The sequence below is a fragment of the Leptopilina boulardi genome, unplaced genomic scaffold (assembly GCF_019393585.1).
Source record: "Leptopilina boulardi isolate dan_hultmark-lab unplaced genomic scaffold, ZJU_Lbou_2.1 LbouV2_41, whole genome shotgun sequence".
Classification (NCBI taxonomy): Eukaryota; Metazoa; Arthropoda; class Insecta; order Hymenoptera; family Figitidae; genus Leptopilina; species Leptopilina boulardi.
Genome location: NW_026137985.1, coordinates 1324904 through 1341432, shown reverse-complemented (window position 1 = coordinate 1341432; position 16529 = coordinate 1324904). Strand labels below are relative to the sequence as shown.

The window sequence follows — 16529 nt, the reverse complement described above, 5'->3', positions numbered from 1 at the left end:
AATCTAAATAATTTGGACTTTTTATGAAAAAAACATGGTCGATTTCTATTCCTCGATTTTTTTTCACTAATTCTGGCATCGGATTCGTATTCAGCATGAAAAAGTACGTAAGTATAGTCGACATAGACAAAGATTTCATCGTTTTTATGCTCGCAGTACATTGAAAACCAATTTTCTACCATAAAATTCCAACTTTGCATATTTTTTTTATAGGTTAACAATTTTTTTACAGGTTTCTCCGTATTTTTCCTCTAATCTCTAGAGTCACAGCTTTCATCTCCAATTTTTTTTATTAAATTGTATCAACTCTGTCCCAAGTTCTACGATTTTGACACAAAAATTTACAGTTTTCCTCACTGTGTGGCAGCACTCTTTTTTTCTTTTCTTTAAATTTTTTCTTTAAAAGTAATCTTTTTTCAGACATTTTTTTGAAAAAATAATTCATTTTCCTTCCTCGTGGAGGAAGCTTTGTGGAGGAAGCCTCTCGCTTATAAAAATTTTCAAAGTGTCGGAAACAAATTTTTCTCTATATAGAAACATGTTATATGAGATCCTGATCGATTGTCCGGATGAATGTATGTGTGTGTGAACCCTTTTTTGTTTAGAAGATAACTTTAAGAGGTTTTAATGGATTTAGATAAAATTTGGTAGGCTCATTTATCCCCTACACTGAGAAAAAAATGCTATTGAATTTATAGCATGTATATTCATATGCGTTCAAAGGCAGATGCTATTAACTTGATGCGATATGTAGTTCATTTTACAGCACTGCTATTGAATCAGAAACTGTATTCTTTGGTTCAGTAGCAGTGCTATAATATGAACTTGGGATATATTGATAATATCCCGCAGATATCCTAGGGATGTCCTATGGATATCAAAAGGATCTCTTAAGGATATCCAAAAATTCGGCGGTTTTGATATCCTTTGGATATCTTCTGGATATCTCTATAGACTTTCATAAATGTCCTCCAGATATCCCATAGATATCGTCAGGATATCCCACAGATATCATCAGGATATCCTATAGATATTTTCAGGATATTCTCAGTATATCTTCTGGATGTCAAGAAGATATTCTCAGGATACTGTTTTTAAAGTCATTATGAGACTACGAGTGATAATATTCTGTGAATTAAATTTTATATAAATAAAATGCAACTTGTTTTTCGAGAAAGTTGTTTAATTTGAAACATTATTAACTAATTTTTTTCTCATTCGTGATTCATTCCTTTATTCATATGCTTAATATTGTCAGAAAATAAATTGGCTTTAAACAATATAAATTCTTCCCCGCAAATAACGAATAACTATTAATATTAATTATACATTAAGTGCATGAGTTTATTTAAAAACTTTGAAAAATGCGTTTCAAATCTTCATTTAAAATAAATTAGAAGCTCATAAGATTTTTGTTTTTATTATATTATTATTCATTATATTAGCTTAACAATTTTAACCTTTAAAAATATATGTTGAGATATTAAATATCCCGTGAATATCCTAAGAATATACCACGGACATCCTGAGGATATCCTGCGATATAATATCCAATAGATATTTTGTGGATGTCTTAGGGATATCCTATGTATGTCCTGTTGATGTCCCACAGACCAGCGGTTTGGATATCCTAGTGTTCAATTCTGAGTGAATTGAATATTGTGAAATTTGGTGTTGTGCGCGATAATTTGAATTTACGCATCAAGTTAACACGTGAGGGCGCTAACATGTTACGGCGTCGTCGTTCCGCGCATCTCTTTAAATTTTAGTACTCACCAGATATCTCTAGAGGTTAGATCTCATCTATCTCAAGGCATTAATCTGTTCATTTTCTAAGTTAATAATCACTTAACTTTAGTTTATTTATCAAGCTCAATTTTATAACAAGGTATTTTATCACTCGGGTTGTCTCTCACACAATTATCGGTCGCGAAATCAAAGGTTAATCTCACGTGCGTCGAAAACGTGCTCAGACCGGCATTGCCGCCAGCTGAGAAACACAAGACAATTCTAGAAACTCTAAGGAAATTCTCACCTTCTTAAGTGTAAATATTGTGTGTTCGCTGATCAGCAATAAAGTGTTGTTTTTTTTTGTGTAAACTTTCCGAGATTTTATTTCACTGTGAATTTTTGATAACAGACCTATTTCCTCACCACAAGGTTTTGCTCCCTCTCAAACACTTTTTGGTCCTTCGAGCCGGATGGCCTGTGAAAAAAGTGCATAGTGAAATTTCGAAGTGTTTGCCACAACGACATTTTCAAGGAAAGTGCTCAGTGAACAATCAACGAAGGAATCATTCTCGTGGCGTCTCAGCGTTGCACGCCTCAAGGATTCTCTCAGTTAAGGGGGGAACACCAGTTGTAACTCAAAAAATAATGCTTTTTTCAAGAATATTTTCCAAAAGAACAATGAATCTTTTTAAAGAATACTATTTATTAGTTAAAAGTACATGTAAAAAGCTGTAATTTAAAAGAAAAAAAAAATTTTTTTAACAAAAACTTTTGGAGATATGAGCCATTGAAGTGGCGTCTTAAGAAAAAAGGCGAATTGCGGTGACCAGCATTCTGCAAGTATACTTCGTCTGAAATACAAAAATGAAATTGATTTACATTTATTATAAGATTATCTAGTTCGTGATCGAAGGATTTAAAAAAAAAAAAAAATTTGACAAAATGGCGACCTGTCAAAGTCAAAAGTATGATTTTCGTTAAAAAAATACGGTCGATTTTCAGCTATATAAAAAAAAGTTTTGATTAAAAAAAAAAATCCTTCGATCACGAACTAGACTTATATGTGTAAATGAAGCACACTAAATTTTAAATAAATCGGTTTAATGGTATTCGAGTAATCGTGGTCACCGACTTGGAAAATGTCATTTTGAGAAAAACGCATTAAAAGTTTCAACTTACTTTTTTTTGTTCAGAAGAAATTTTGTTTCTAAGTTACAAAGAGTCATCGATTCCTGGACCATATAATAACTCTTCCGCAGTGGTTGCCGTTTCTAAATCATAGGAAAAGGCCATCTGTCGTTAGGGTCAGGTATGGCTGGCCACCTTGTATGAAGCCACGGGACGCGCCGCTGCAGTGTTCTGTATATCTCATTTATTTTTCACCGGATCAACTTTGAAATTTACAGACACATTTCTAAATATGTATACTTTAAGAAAATGCACCAAAAAAAAAATCGATATTTCGAAAGTTACAACTGGTGTTCCCCCCTTAACGCCATCTTTTCTACGGTTTCTTCCCCTCGCCTCACCGCAAGTGGAAACGAGCTCTCTCCCGTGTGCGCGCTCCCACTCTCACGGTTCCCCTCCTCTCGCAACGTCACAGTGCCGCGCTACAAGGATCCGCTCACCAATCTTCAGTGAGCGCCATATTGCTTCTCTCCCCCCTGCTCGGCGACTACAGCTGACGACCGGTGCACGTTACCGCTGTGCTCACGCATCGAGGCTTCACGCACCCTTTCTCTCTCGCTCTCGTTGCGCGTCGCACTATTGCTTACACACCACTCAACTCCATTTGGTCTCGTTTTCCCTCGTTCTTTCAAATCTCTAAATCATGTCAAATAACGGGAAAAATTCAATTGAGGAATTCTATGATGGCATGGAAAACCCCGACAAGGAAAAAACCGACAAGGATAATCTCACCAAGGACGAATCAAAAAAGGAAAAGTCATCTGAATCAATCTCCAAGGTGCATCTTGAACCTAAGATCCTTCTCAAGGTCCCTTCTGATCACGCGTCACGTGTCAGCTCAAAGGTAACAGATGACGACGATCAATCAAAAATCGATTCTGCTCGCAAATCATCATCCAAGGTAGAACTCAAGGTATCAACTCAGTTCACAAGGCTCAAAATCATGGAAAATACGTTCGCAGATTTACAACGAGGACTTTTTGTGGACAATGCGGATTTTTTGGAACTAAGGGTTCAGATTCTCGAGAAGAATTATGAGGATTTCAGCGAGATTCATGATGAACTCATCACCAGTAGTTCGGCCAAATTCCTTAAACACCCTTATGTACAGGAGGATGTTTTCGGACAATTTGTTGAAGCTTACACCAAGGCAAGGGACGCGATGCTGTACCACGTGTGCAAGCTTCGAAAATTGGAACCTCCCGCTCTCACCCACTCACCCTCATCATCGGAAGTGCGATCTTCAGGGAAGCTCCCCAAAATTCCTCTTCCAACTTTTTCGGGCGATTACTCAGCTTGGAATAGCTACAAGGATCTCTTCTCGTCTTTGGTCATAAATGACCCAAAGATATCAACTGTGGAGAAGATGCAATACCTTAAGGTTAGTCTCACTGGTGAAGCGGCCAAACTCATCTCGAATCTCTCAGTTTCCAATGACAGTTTCGAATCTGCCTGGAACATTGTCGTTTCTCGGTACGACAACAAAAGGTTACTCATCACTCGACACATGGAACAGCTCTTCTCAACCACTATCATCCCCCCAAAGTCCGCGCAAGGTTTAAACACTCTCTTGTCCTCAACCACGGAAGCGTTAAACGCCCTCTCAACTCTCGGTTTGCCAGTGGACCAATGGGACCAAGTTTTGGTGCATCACATCTCAAAACGGCTCGACACTCACACTCGAGAAGGTTGGGAGATCAAACTCGGATCAAGGCTGGATCCCCCCACCTACACTCAACTCAAGGATTTCCTCACTGGTCGAGCTCGTGCTCTTGAGAGTATCTCTAGCTATTCTCAACCAACAAAGAACCAAGCATCAACATCAGGCAAATCTCAAGGTAACTCATCATCTCAAAGGGCATTCGCTGGATCCACTCAATCCCCAAGACAACAAGGTTCATCATCATCATGCTCAATGTGCGGTAAATCTCATTTCGTGGTCAAATGTGAGAAATTCCGAGATCTGATGCCTACCGAAAGAAGGCAATTTGTCATCAAGGAACGCCTTTGTTTCAACTGCTTGGGACCCCACAGTGCTAGTGCGTGTAGGAGTGAAAAAAGGTGTCAAGAGTGTGAGGGTAAACATCACACCATGATCCATCAATCCACTGCACCCAAGATCAACAAGGATACTAATCAACCATCAAAGGACAAGGATCAAGATCTAGGATCAAGTACATCAAACAGCTCCAAGGTCAATTGACGTGGGACGCAGCTCGACGGCGAAGGATTTCACTCAAGGTCAGTGGTTCTCCTCGCCACTGCACGTGCTCTTCTCATCACTCAACAAGGTACTCCTCATCCAGTTCGTATGCTTATTGATTCCGGATCTGAACTCTCTTTCATTTCGGAATCAACGGTATCTCATCTCAATCTAACAAGGCATCACTCAAACATCTCAATCATCGGCATTGGAGCAACAAATTCAGGTAACACTCGAGGAGTTGTTTCAATCACTCTCAAATCAATCCATTCCTCAAAATCAATTTCTCTCCACGCATACGTTCTTTCAAAATTGTCGTCAACGCTTCCTACCACCACTCTTCCATCTCTCAAATGGTCTCATCTTCAAAACATCCCTCTTGCCGATCCCGATTACACCATTCCAATGAAAGTTGATCTCATCATTGGAGCGGACGTGTATGCTCAAATCATTCAACCGGACATCATCAAGGGACCTTCCTCAACACCCATGGCTCAACTTACCATCTTTGGTTGGGTAATTCTGGGACCAACCGATGGCAATTCAATCAAGGAACATTTATCTCATCATCTGATTGTGGATCAGCAACTGGATGATCTTCAAGATCTTCTCACTAAATTCTGGACTCAAGAAGAAGTACCTACCAAGGAAAAGGATCAACTCACAACTCAAGAATTGGAATGCGAGGAGCATTTCAAGGCCACTTACTCAAGGGACTCCAAGGGCAAATACATCATTCGACTTCCAATCTCATCATCACCGAGTCAACTTGGCGACTCATTCTTCAAGGCTCAACGGTGTCTTCATCGGCTCTTCAAACGATTTTCAACTCAAGGACTTCTCAAGGATCGCTACTTCGCATTTCTTACGGAATATGAAGCTGATGGACACATGGTCAAGGCTCCTCCAAGGGATAGTAGCCTTACAACCTATTATCTACCTCATCATGGAATCCTCAGGGAGCAAAGTACCACAACAAAATTAAGGGTTGTTTTCAATGGATCAAGCCCTTCCACATCCGGTGCCTCTCTCAACTCAATACTTCACACTGGTGCAAAACTTCAAAAGGACATCTCCGACATTTTACTCTGGGTAAGAAGATTTCGATACATCTTTTCTACGGACATCACCAAGATGTTCAGACAAATCAAGGTACATCCGGACGATTGGGATCTACAACGAATCATCTGGGTGGATTCAAACAACAAGGAAATCTCTTACCAACTCACCACGGTCACCTACGGAACAAAATCTGCACCATTCTTGGCGGTAAGGGTACTTTTACAACTCATTCAAGACGAAGGTTACAGGTTTCCTCTGGCTGTGCCCTTACTTCTCAATGGTCGATACATGGACGACATCTACGGTGGTTCTGATGAGGTGTCAGAACTCAAGGACATAGCCAAGGATCTCATCGATCTTCTCAACTCTGGCGGATTCCCTCTAGCAAAATGGCAAAGCAATCACCCCGATTTCTTCGACGCTGTAACAAGGAAAGGCGACTTGAATTCCCACTTAATCGATCACACTCAAACCAAGGTTCTCGGTCTCTCATGGTTTCCAAGGTCAGATGAATTCAAGTTCTCATTTGAGCCAACATCTCTCCCAGGTCAAGGAATATCCAAAAGGTCTATCTTATCCGAGGTATCTCAATTGTTTGATCCCCTAGGATTTCTTTCTCCCGTCATCATCCGAGCCAAAATGTTGCTGCAGGAACTGTGGCTTGAGAAATTGGGTTGGGACGACCCTTTATCTGAGAAACTATCTTCAAGGTGGATCAAATTCAAGGAAGAGCTAGCTCAACTCCCCGAGATCTCAATCCCTCGATGGCTCAATCTCACATCAACCTCAACAACGGAAATTCATGGATTCTCGGACGCATCACAACTCGCAATGGCAGCTGTTGTTTTTCTCAAAACCTCGGAACCAAACCAAGAATCAAAAGTTACATTTGTTTGTGCCAAAACCAAGGTTGCTCCCCTCAAACGTCTAACCATTCCAAGGTTGGAACTCTCGGCTGCTCAACTCTTGGCACGACTTGTGAACTACGTTCAACAGACCCTGGAATTATGTCAAGTTCCAGTATTCCTGTGGACAGACTCATCGGTAGCCCTCACTTGGATCAACAGCCACCCCTCTCGTTGGAAGGAATTTGTACACAACAGGGTATCTTCGATCCATGACCTCGTCCCTCAAGGTCAATGGAGATTCATCAAAGGAAAAGAAAACCCTGCTGACTGTGCATCAAGGGGCCTATCAATTCAACAACTCTCTCAACATCACCTCTGGTGGAATGGTCCACCATGGCTCAAGGACATCAAGGAAAACTGGCCCTCATCAACCTCAAGTTCGGATTCATCAGCTCAAGTCGAAGAAAGACCAGGATTAACATTTACTGTTACCACCTCTCACCCCCAATTGTGGGATCTGATTCATCAATACTCAGATCTGCACTCATTGTTAAAAATCACCTCAATTTGCCTCAGATCTCTCGCTATTCTAAAAAGGATTCCCAACTCTTCTCTGGCCAACCCAATCGGACTCAAGGATCTCGATCTTGCAAGGACATTCTGGATCAAGAATATTCAAGTGGCCTATTTCTCAGCAGACATCAAGGATCTCAATCGAGGCACAAAATTCTCAAGGTCTCATCCGCTTTCCAAACTCAATCCATTCATCGATCATCAAGGTATTCTCAGAGTCGGAGGTCGACTCAAACACTCAAGTTTGGATTATGAAAGCAAACATCCTGCTATTCTACCCAAGGATTCCCCCCTCACTCGACTTCTGATAGCGGATGCTCATTCAAGGATTCTTCACGGAGGAACTCAACTCACCTTGGCTCATCTAAGGAATTCCTACTGGATCATCGGTGGAAGACAACCAGTAAGGTCATTCATTCTCAAGTGCATTCCTTGTGCTCGACAAAGAGGAATTCGTGCTCAACAACTCATGGGTCAACTACCTTTGGAAAGAATCACCCCTTCAAGGCCATTTCTCACTTCTGGGGTTGACTACGCCGGTCCAATCACCCTCAAATCCTGGACAGGTCGTGGAGCTAAAACGAAAAAGGGATGGATTTGTCTCTTTGTGTGCTTCTCATCATCGGCTCTGCATCTCGAGGTAGTGACGGATTATTCCACCAACGGATTTCTCGCAGCCTACCGCCGATTTGTCTCAAGGAGAGGTATTTGTCAAACACTCTACAGTGATTGTGGTACCAACTTCATCGGCGCGGACACTACTCTCAAGCAACTCTTCAAGGACGGATCTCAAGAAGCCAAGGAACTCTCTCAACTACTGATCAAGGACGGCACCTCCTGGAAATTCAACCCTCCAGCAGCTCCACACATGGGTGGAAAATGGGAAGCTGCCGTGAAATCAATCAAGTATCATCTCAGAAGGACGATCGGCGAGACGATTTTGACGTACGAGGAATTTACGACTCTTCTTACGCAAATCGAAGCGGTTCTCAACTCCCGACCATTGGAACCTCTTACAGAGGACCCTGACGACTTGTCAGTTCTCACACCAGGACATTTTCTCATCGGGGAACCACTCACCTCAATACCGGAACCATCCCTCTTGGACCTGAAAACTTCAAGGTTAACAAGGTGGAAATTGATTCAACAACAAGCTCAATTTTTCTGGGCGAAGTGGTCCACCTGTTATCTTCAACAACAACTCGCTATCTCCAAGTGGCATCATCCAACACATCAAATCAAGGTTGGTTCTCTAGTTCTCCTCACTGACGAAAGGTTCCCTCCCTCAAAATGGCCTTTAGCTAGGGTCACTGCATTACACCCTGGCAAGGACGGTCTCACCAGAGTCGTTTCAATTAAAACTGCAACGACACATCTCAAACGACCAATCACCAAGTTGGCTGTGCTCCCCATCTCGACGGAAGAAGCTCTCAAGGACAACAACTCAACCTAAATGGATCGTCAACTCCGTTGCCGATGGGGGGGAGTATGTTCAATTCTGAGTGAATTGAATATTGTGAAATTTGGTGTTGTGCGTGATAATTTGAATTTACGCATCAAGTTAACACGTGAGGGCGCTAACATGTTACGGCGTCGTCGTTCCGCGCATCTCTTTAAATTTTAGTACTCACCAGATATCTCTAGAGGTTAGATCTCATCTATCTCAAGGCATTAATCTGTTCATTTTCTAAGTTAATAATCACTTAACTTTAGTTTATTTATCAAGCTCAATTTTATAACAAGGTATTTTATCACTCGGGTTGTCTCTCACACAATTATCGGTCGCGAAATCAAAGGTTAATCTCACGTGCGTCGAAAACGTGCTCAGACCGGCATTGCCGCCAGCTGAGAAACACAAGACAATTCTAGAAACTCTAAGGAAATTCTCACCTTCTTAAGTGTAAATATTGTGTGTTCGCTGATCAGCAATAAAGTGTTGTTTTTTTTTGTGTAAACTTTCCGAGATTTTATTTCACTGTGAATTTTTGATAACAGACCTATTTCCTCACCACAAGGTTTTGCTCACTCTCAAACACCTAGGGATATCCAATGGATATCCCAAGATATCCTGGGAACCATTCTAGGATATCGACCATTGATATGGATATCCTAGGGATATCCTTTTGTTATGAGGGTTAAATCTTTCATTTTTTTCACTGAAACTTCACGTGGAATTACACGTGTAATTACATGTGGCCAAATCTACATGTGTAATTACGCGTGTAATCACATATATGTGATTATTATGAAACGAATAAATATGCAAATTAGGTAGAGAAAGACATTCTTATGTTATATTCCTTGGTGTGAGAAGGAAAGATATGCGTTACCTCAAGCATTATCTGAAGCGTTACAAAAAAGTGTTACCTAAAGCGATGCCTCTCCAGTTTTAGACTTTCTCTATAGCTCTTTTCGAATTCTCTACAGGGAAAAACATTTTATTACGGTTCGCTAAGAGTTATTCATAATGTTATTGGAATATTTGAAATTACGATATGGATACTTACTTAGTGAAAGAAAATGACATTTAATATAGTATATTAGAAAAATTAATTTTTGTTGATGTTAAATTTGAGACAAGTAATTTTTAATAGGGTACATAATGAAGAAATGTAACTGAAAATAACAAGAATTAAAATAATAAATAGGGAATTTTAACATAGTAAATATGAAAAGATCTTAAAACCATAACCGCAGGTATATCGATGTGAAAAATTAAAATTTTTACTTTAGAAGTTTAATATCGACCACTATTGATTCTTTGCGCGCCCTGGCTTCGTAGATGATCGATAATTGCCGAATTCACCCGAATGAAGAATGAGCGTGCCCCGCATATTTTACTAAAATAAAACATGGAAGTTTTTATGATTGACTCTCTCAAAAAGGGCAAATAAAAACGTGCACGATTTTAGACGGTGTTTTTGTTCAAAAATAATAAAATCAATTTCAATTAATAAAAATCTGCCACCCTCACGATAAGATTTAACAATTTTCAATCGGATCACTAATGAAAATTTCAAAAAAAGGTCAAATAACTGAATTATTTAATGAAAAGTAGTGTTAAAACTCCTCTCCATAACTCCCCTTTGTAACATCAGATTTTATTCAATATTTTAGTTTTTTAGCCTTGTTTTGAATTTTTCTTTTGTGATCCGATTGAAAATTGTTAAATCTTAACGTATGGCTAACAGAATTTTTAATAATTTCAATCAATTTTATTATTTTTGAACAAATTACCGTGCAAGCGAAATTTGTCTGTTTTGAGAGAATCACACTTACATAAATAAAACTTGAATTTAAATAATGGCATTACACTTCTTTCCTTTCTTGTAATGTATTTAATTTCTTGTTTTTTTAATTTAATTTAATTTTCATTATTATTTAAATTATTATTTTAAATATAACTTTTCATACTAAAATTGATCATTGCAAAAATACAACTAATTAATTATAGTTCATTACATATTATTTTAAAATATAATTGTTTTAGTGAGACAATTATATAATCATCGTTTCTCACAAGCGCAGAAAAATTCTGCCTTCACCTCTCAGCGTAGTTGCGAGCGAGCATTTATGTGTATTATGCGTATTTAGGTGTATAAGTATAGTTTTAAGTTAGGCTGTTAGGTAGGGATGAATGTATAAATGTGTGTCTCAATGTATTCGAGATCTCCATCTCACTCAAAACCTCAAAGAAATCTGTCGTTCTTTCCTTCTTCATTTCCCCATTTCTTTTCTTTTATGCATTACTCAACAATTTTTAACAGTGCCGATATTAAAATTTACTTTTTCGAACTAAGTGTTAAATATTACTAAACTTCTTTGATTACCCAAAAAGCATGTAATATAACCTCAATATCAAGGTAATATTACATGTAAGATTCGTAATATAACGTTGTAATATTACAGTAATCTTACAGTGATCTTAAAATGTCCGCCTCAAGGTAATATTACCGGTAATGTTACTGTAATATTACGCGCTAATATTACAGTAATATTGCAGTAATATTATACCGTAATATTAAGGTAATATTACAAGAGAATATTACAGTAATATTATGGGAACATTTCTTTACGAAAAAAATCTACCCATCCAGGGAATCGAACCCCGAACTCAAAGCACACGAGTCCAGAGTTTTACCAACAAGCCAAATTGACTTATAATATATTTACGTTTTTTATGCTTTATGAATAACTCAAATCAGTCTGTAATATTACTGTAATATTACCGTTAATATTACAGTAATATTCCCGGTAATATTACCTTGAGGCGGACATTTTAAGATCACTGTAAGATTACTGTAATATTACAGCGTTATATTACGAATCTCACGTGTAATATTACCTTGATATTGAGGATATATTACGTGCTTCTTGGGTATGAATACTGTATATGTGAATTTTAAAAAATATTGAGAATTGATTTACAGAATTAACAGTGACCATAGTGATTTACAATATTGTCCATGAATAGCCGCACTTTACTATTGTACAAATTTAAATTTTGCTTCCAGTTTTATTAATTGTCAATTTGATGGATGATGATAAAGATAAAGATGATGAGAATGAAGATAAAAAACATGAACCACGAGTGCGTTAATCTATGCGAAAACCCTTTCAGCTCCTTTAAACGTCTCCACAAGAACGTAAAGAAGATACTCAGATAACAAAATGTAAGGCTAATGCCTAGCCCTGCTCTAGCCCGGGGTCCGATTGATAGGACCGGGGTGTAGGCCAAAACGCAGCGTTTTGTGCGCGCCATTGTCAGCCATATGGCTCGCCCCGTGTGACAGGCACCCGCGTGCCGGCAGGCTGCACACCCTTGATGTCGACATTATTCGAACGTATTAAAATATAATTCTTTTAAATGAAAATAGGTAAAATGAGAAAAAAACAATATTTATCATCCGTAATCAAAAGAATTTATTTCTTTTTCAAAGAAAGTTTCAAAGAAAACACTGATCAGTCGTAAATTCGTTATTCATGAATGGAAATAATAATCTCAATAGAAATATTTTGAAAAATACGAAAATAATTTTTTTCAAAAATTAAAAAAGCAGAAAATTATGTTCATTTCATGAACATTTTTTACTTCATGCAAGAAATACAATTCTGACAACATTATATTAAAAATTTTATACAGAAAAAGTTATTCCAAAAAATAAGAAAAACGATTTTTTTAAAAAATTAAAGTAGCAAATAATTTCATAAATTCTGATAAAATACATACTTTATACACGGAGAGAAATATCATACTATATTCACATGAGCCACTGTTGCTTTTTTCACATAACACTATTTCATGTAAAAATCGTTTATCACGCAAGATATTTTTTCATGAAATCTTGTGTTTATTGCATGAATAAATGTTGTGTGAAATTAGAAAGACATGTATACTAATTCTGATTGATCTGTAAACTATAAACGCTTAAGAAACATGATAAAATTGCCTTCCTTCTCTCTATATAAAATTTGCTTGAAATCCATGCGCTTTTCGGATGGATTTCTTACAACGGAGATAGAAATGCTAGTGCGCATGCGTGACTCCCGTTCACGTGTCTAGTCATATATATATAGTCACGCATGCGCACTATCATTTCTATCTCCGTTGCAAGAAATCCATCCGTAAAGCGCATGGATTTCAAGCAAATTTCGCATTGAGTGGAGGGGAGTATTTACGACATGGACTTGAAGCAAATATAGTACATGTTCCAAACTTTTCTTGCATAGAAATCTACGACCCAATAAACACATGAATTTTGTGTAAAAAAAATACGTCACAGGTGATGTGAATAATGAGTGACACAACCCATGTGAATATAGTATGATTTTTCTCTCCGTGTATACATGAATCGATTCGTTTTCACAAAAATTTCTCAAAATTTTAATCGAGAAAGAAGTTATTTTTAAAAATATGAAAAATGATTTTTTTCAAAAATTAAAAAAAATTATTTATTAAAAATAAAATATGGACTTTTTATAAGTTAATCAATTCGTTTCAATGCAAGGAATACGTTTTTCAGTAAAAAAAATTGATTGCACAAAAGAAAAAAAATTTTTTCAAAAAAAATTATTTTTCGATTTTTGAAAAAAAGGCATAAAAAGAAATTGCATAGATATTTTTGGAAATCCTTGTGTGATTTTAGATATTGATGAGTGCAATAACCCTACAAAATTTCAGGCTGATCCCTCAAAACGTGTTTGAGATATTTTGATAACAAGGAATTGGTGACATACACACACACACACATATCCACACACATATTTATCACCTTTACTCCACCACGAGGCCAAAAATATTCATTGCAAGCAATGGATACAATCAATTATATTGGTCAATGGTCGCGTTTCACCTGATCGAGCTTCCTAAGGTTAACGCACAATACATTCGGAAAACTGAGAACGATTACCAATTTAATTTTTATAAAATGTTCATGTTTATATTAGCAACGTACATTTTCATGCATTCGTTTTCCTTTTTTTCTTTTATTTCTGTGCGAGTGCTCATACTTTCGAGTTATGAATTTTCAAAAATTCCATTTAAAAACAGACTTATTTTCAGTTATCTGTAGGACGTTTTCGGGAGTTCCTGACAATCACTGACATTATAATGCTATGATTGGCCGATCCATCAGCATGATTTCAATTTTTATTTTTCTTGAATCAAAATTTCTCAAATATGGATATAACCTAAAAAAATACTTTAATTTTCAACGTCAAATCTTTTTTTAATCCTATTGCGATTAGAATAAATTTTTGAAATTTTTGAACCAAAAATTTTTTTTTATTAAAGTTATTATAACAATTTAAATTTTTTAGCAGTCGTAAATAAAAAAAATTTCAAAACCCAGTTGATCAATTTGAAAATAAAAAAAAATTTCTTGGTCTTAATACGTACTTTACAAAAATAATATTTGTTTTAACATTTTTTTATTTCTAATAATTTTTGAAATTATATTCATAAAATGTTACTAAAAAAATTTGTTTTTTATGTCCAATCAAAAATTTAAAAAATGTTTTATATTTCACATACATTTCTAAGTATAAAACCGTTGAGAAAAAAAATTCCATTGAATAAGAAAGAAATTTAATAGCAATATTAATTATTTAATTATATACAATAACATTTGAATATAAAATAATAATTAATTTTATTTTTTTAAATTGTGCATAATTATAGCGTTTAACCTTAAACCTCTAATTTGCGTACTTATTAATATTAATAATAATTATAAAATTTTAGAGATAAATAATTTTTGTTAATAATAATCTATTTCTTATTCATTGAGATTTTTTCTTGGTGTTTTATACTTAAAAATGTACGTGAAATATAAAACAAATTTTTAATTTTTGATGGTACATAAGGAATATAATTTTATATTAACATTTTATAAATAATCAATTTGAAAAATTATTAAAAGCAAAAAATTTTTTAAACAATAATTATTTTTGTATAGTGTGTTTCATAACGAAAAAAATTCTTCTATAATAAAAATTCTAGAACAAATACAAAACATTTCTTTGACTAACGCATTTTTATGTGAACATTGAAATTTTATTATTTTAACTTTATTTCCTATTATATATTTATTTTATTTGTAAGTACATATAATTTAATTAATAAATTGGGATTAATAAAATCTAGCCATTTGCTGGCTCTCAGCGAGCTCACGGTCTAGATAATGTGTAAGCGAATTCTCTAGCCCATTGCTAGCCCGCTTGATCTACAACAAGTGCGCCAGCAAGTGCTAGTTAAATCGCAGCGTCACAGCTTACACTCGGTGTCTCGGCCGCAGCGTGCCGGGCGGGCCGGAGACCTTTGTTATCTGGGTACATTATGCTCTTTTAGTAATGCGAGCAGTGCTATAATTTCCATTGAATCAGAAACCTCTTTCAACAGTCCTAATTTATCCTTGTATGAGGCATCAGCGGAGAGGTTATGAGAAAAGTATAGGCAAAGTGTACGAAAACCTTTTCGACGGCTTGTCCCAGAAGAAAAGCATGAAACCTCAGAATATATTTCTGATAGAACGGAAGATTATAGATTGACTCATTGGATAACTGGTTTAACAGAATGTGTCCATTCTTCAGTTGACAATGATGAAACTTCGCATGTTTCAACAAGACTTGAAGACAGCAGAAACTGCGAATGTGATCCATCGACTTCATCTGGCCGTGTTGTAAATATTCCCATTGATGATCCTGATGAAAAGCTTATTCAAATTCAGAGAATTCAAGATGAATCGAATCTTTGGGATATGAATTCTGACGAGTCACGGGATAAGAAAAAAAAGAAGAAATTTTTTTTCATCATTATTTACGTTTAAAATCAAATTTTTTCAAATTTTTTTTACGTATAATATTTTTTTATTAAAATATTAATTTTTTTAAAAAAAATAATACATTTTTTTACTAATGTTTCCGTTGAACAAATAATTTTGCTTTTGATAAAAAAAATATAGAAAAAATTTAAAGAAAAGAAAATAAGAGTGCTCCCACCTACCTGCTAAAAAGCGCGGCTCTATAATTGATTTTATCGACAAATATTGACAATCAACTGCAATATATTGAAATTAATAAAAACATAAAAATTTCATAATTATTCAACAATAATCATCTTAAAATGCATAAAACTTATTGATTTTAATAATTATATTATCAATTTCATCATTTTTATACATTTTAGATAAAATTTCAATTTTGATCTCGTGCTCCACGAATGCTCCGCCAATTTCGTAGAGCATTCGCATCATACAATCCGCCAGGGAGTGACTCAGTTTTTGCTTATGAATTAATAAAATTTAACTAATTCTAAAGCGAAAAGTAAGTCTCTCTTAAATTTTACTAATTCATAAACAAAAGGTGAGTCACTAATTTAAATTAGTAAACATTTTTACTAATTCAAATTTAGAGAGTAAACGAAA

General features: G+C 36.0%; 1 protein-coding gene and 1 long non-coding RNA gene across 2 annotated transcripts in view; both read right to left on the bottom strand.

Annotated features, from left to right (window-relative positions):
- The window catches only part of LOC127289495 (S-adenosylmethionine decarboxylase proenzyme), a 278873-nt gene that overhangs the window by 215400 nt on the left and 46944 nt on the right, over nucleotides 1-16529 (bottom strand). The gene's annotated exons all lie outside the window — the stretch shown is intronic.
- On the bottom strand, nucleotides 2417-3217 carry LOC127289497 (uncharacterized). Its single transcript, XR_007844170.1, has 2 exons — nucleotides 2911-3217; nucleotides 2417-2582 (listed from the first exon to the last, which is right to left on the bottom strand). It is a non-coding gene; the product is annotated as an uncharacterized LOC127289497 (long non-coding RNA).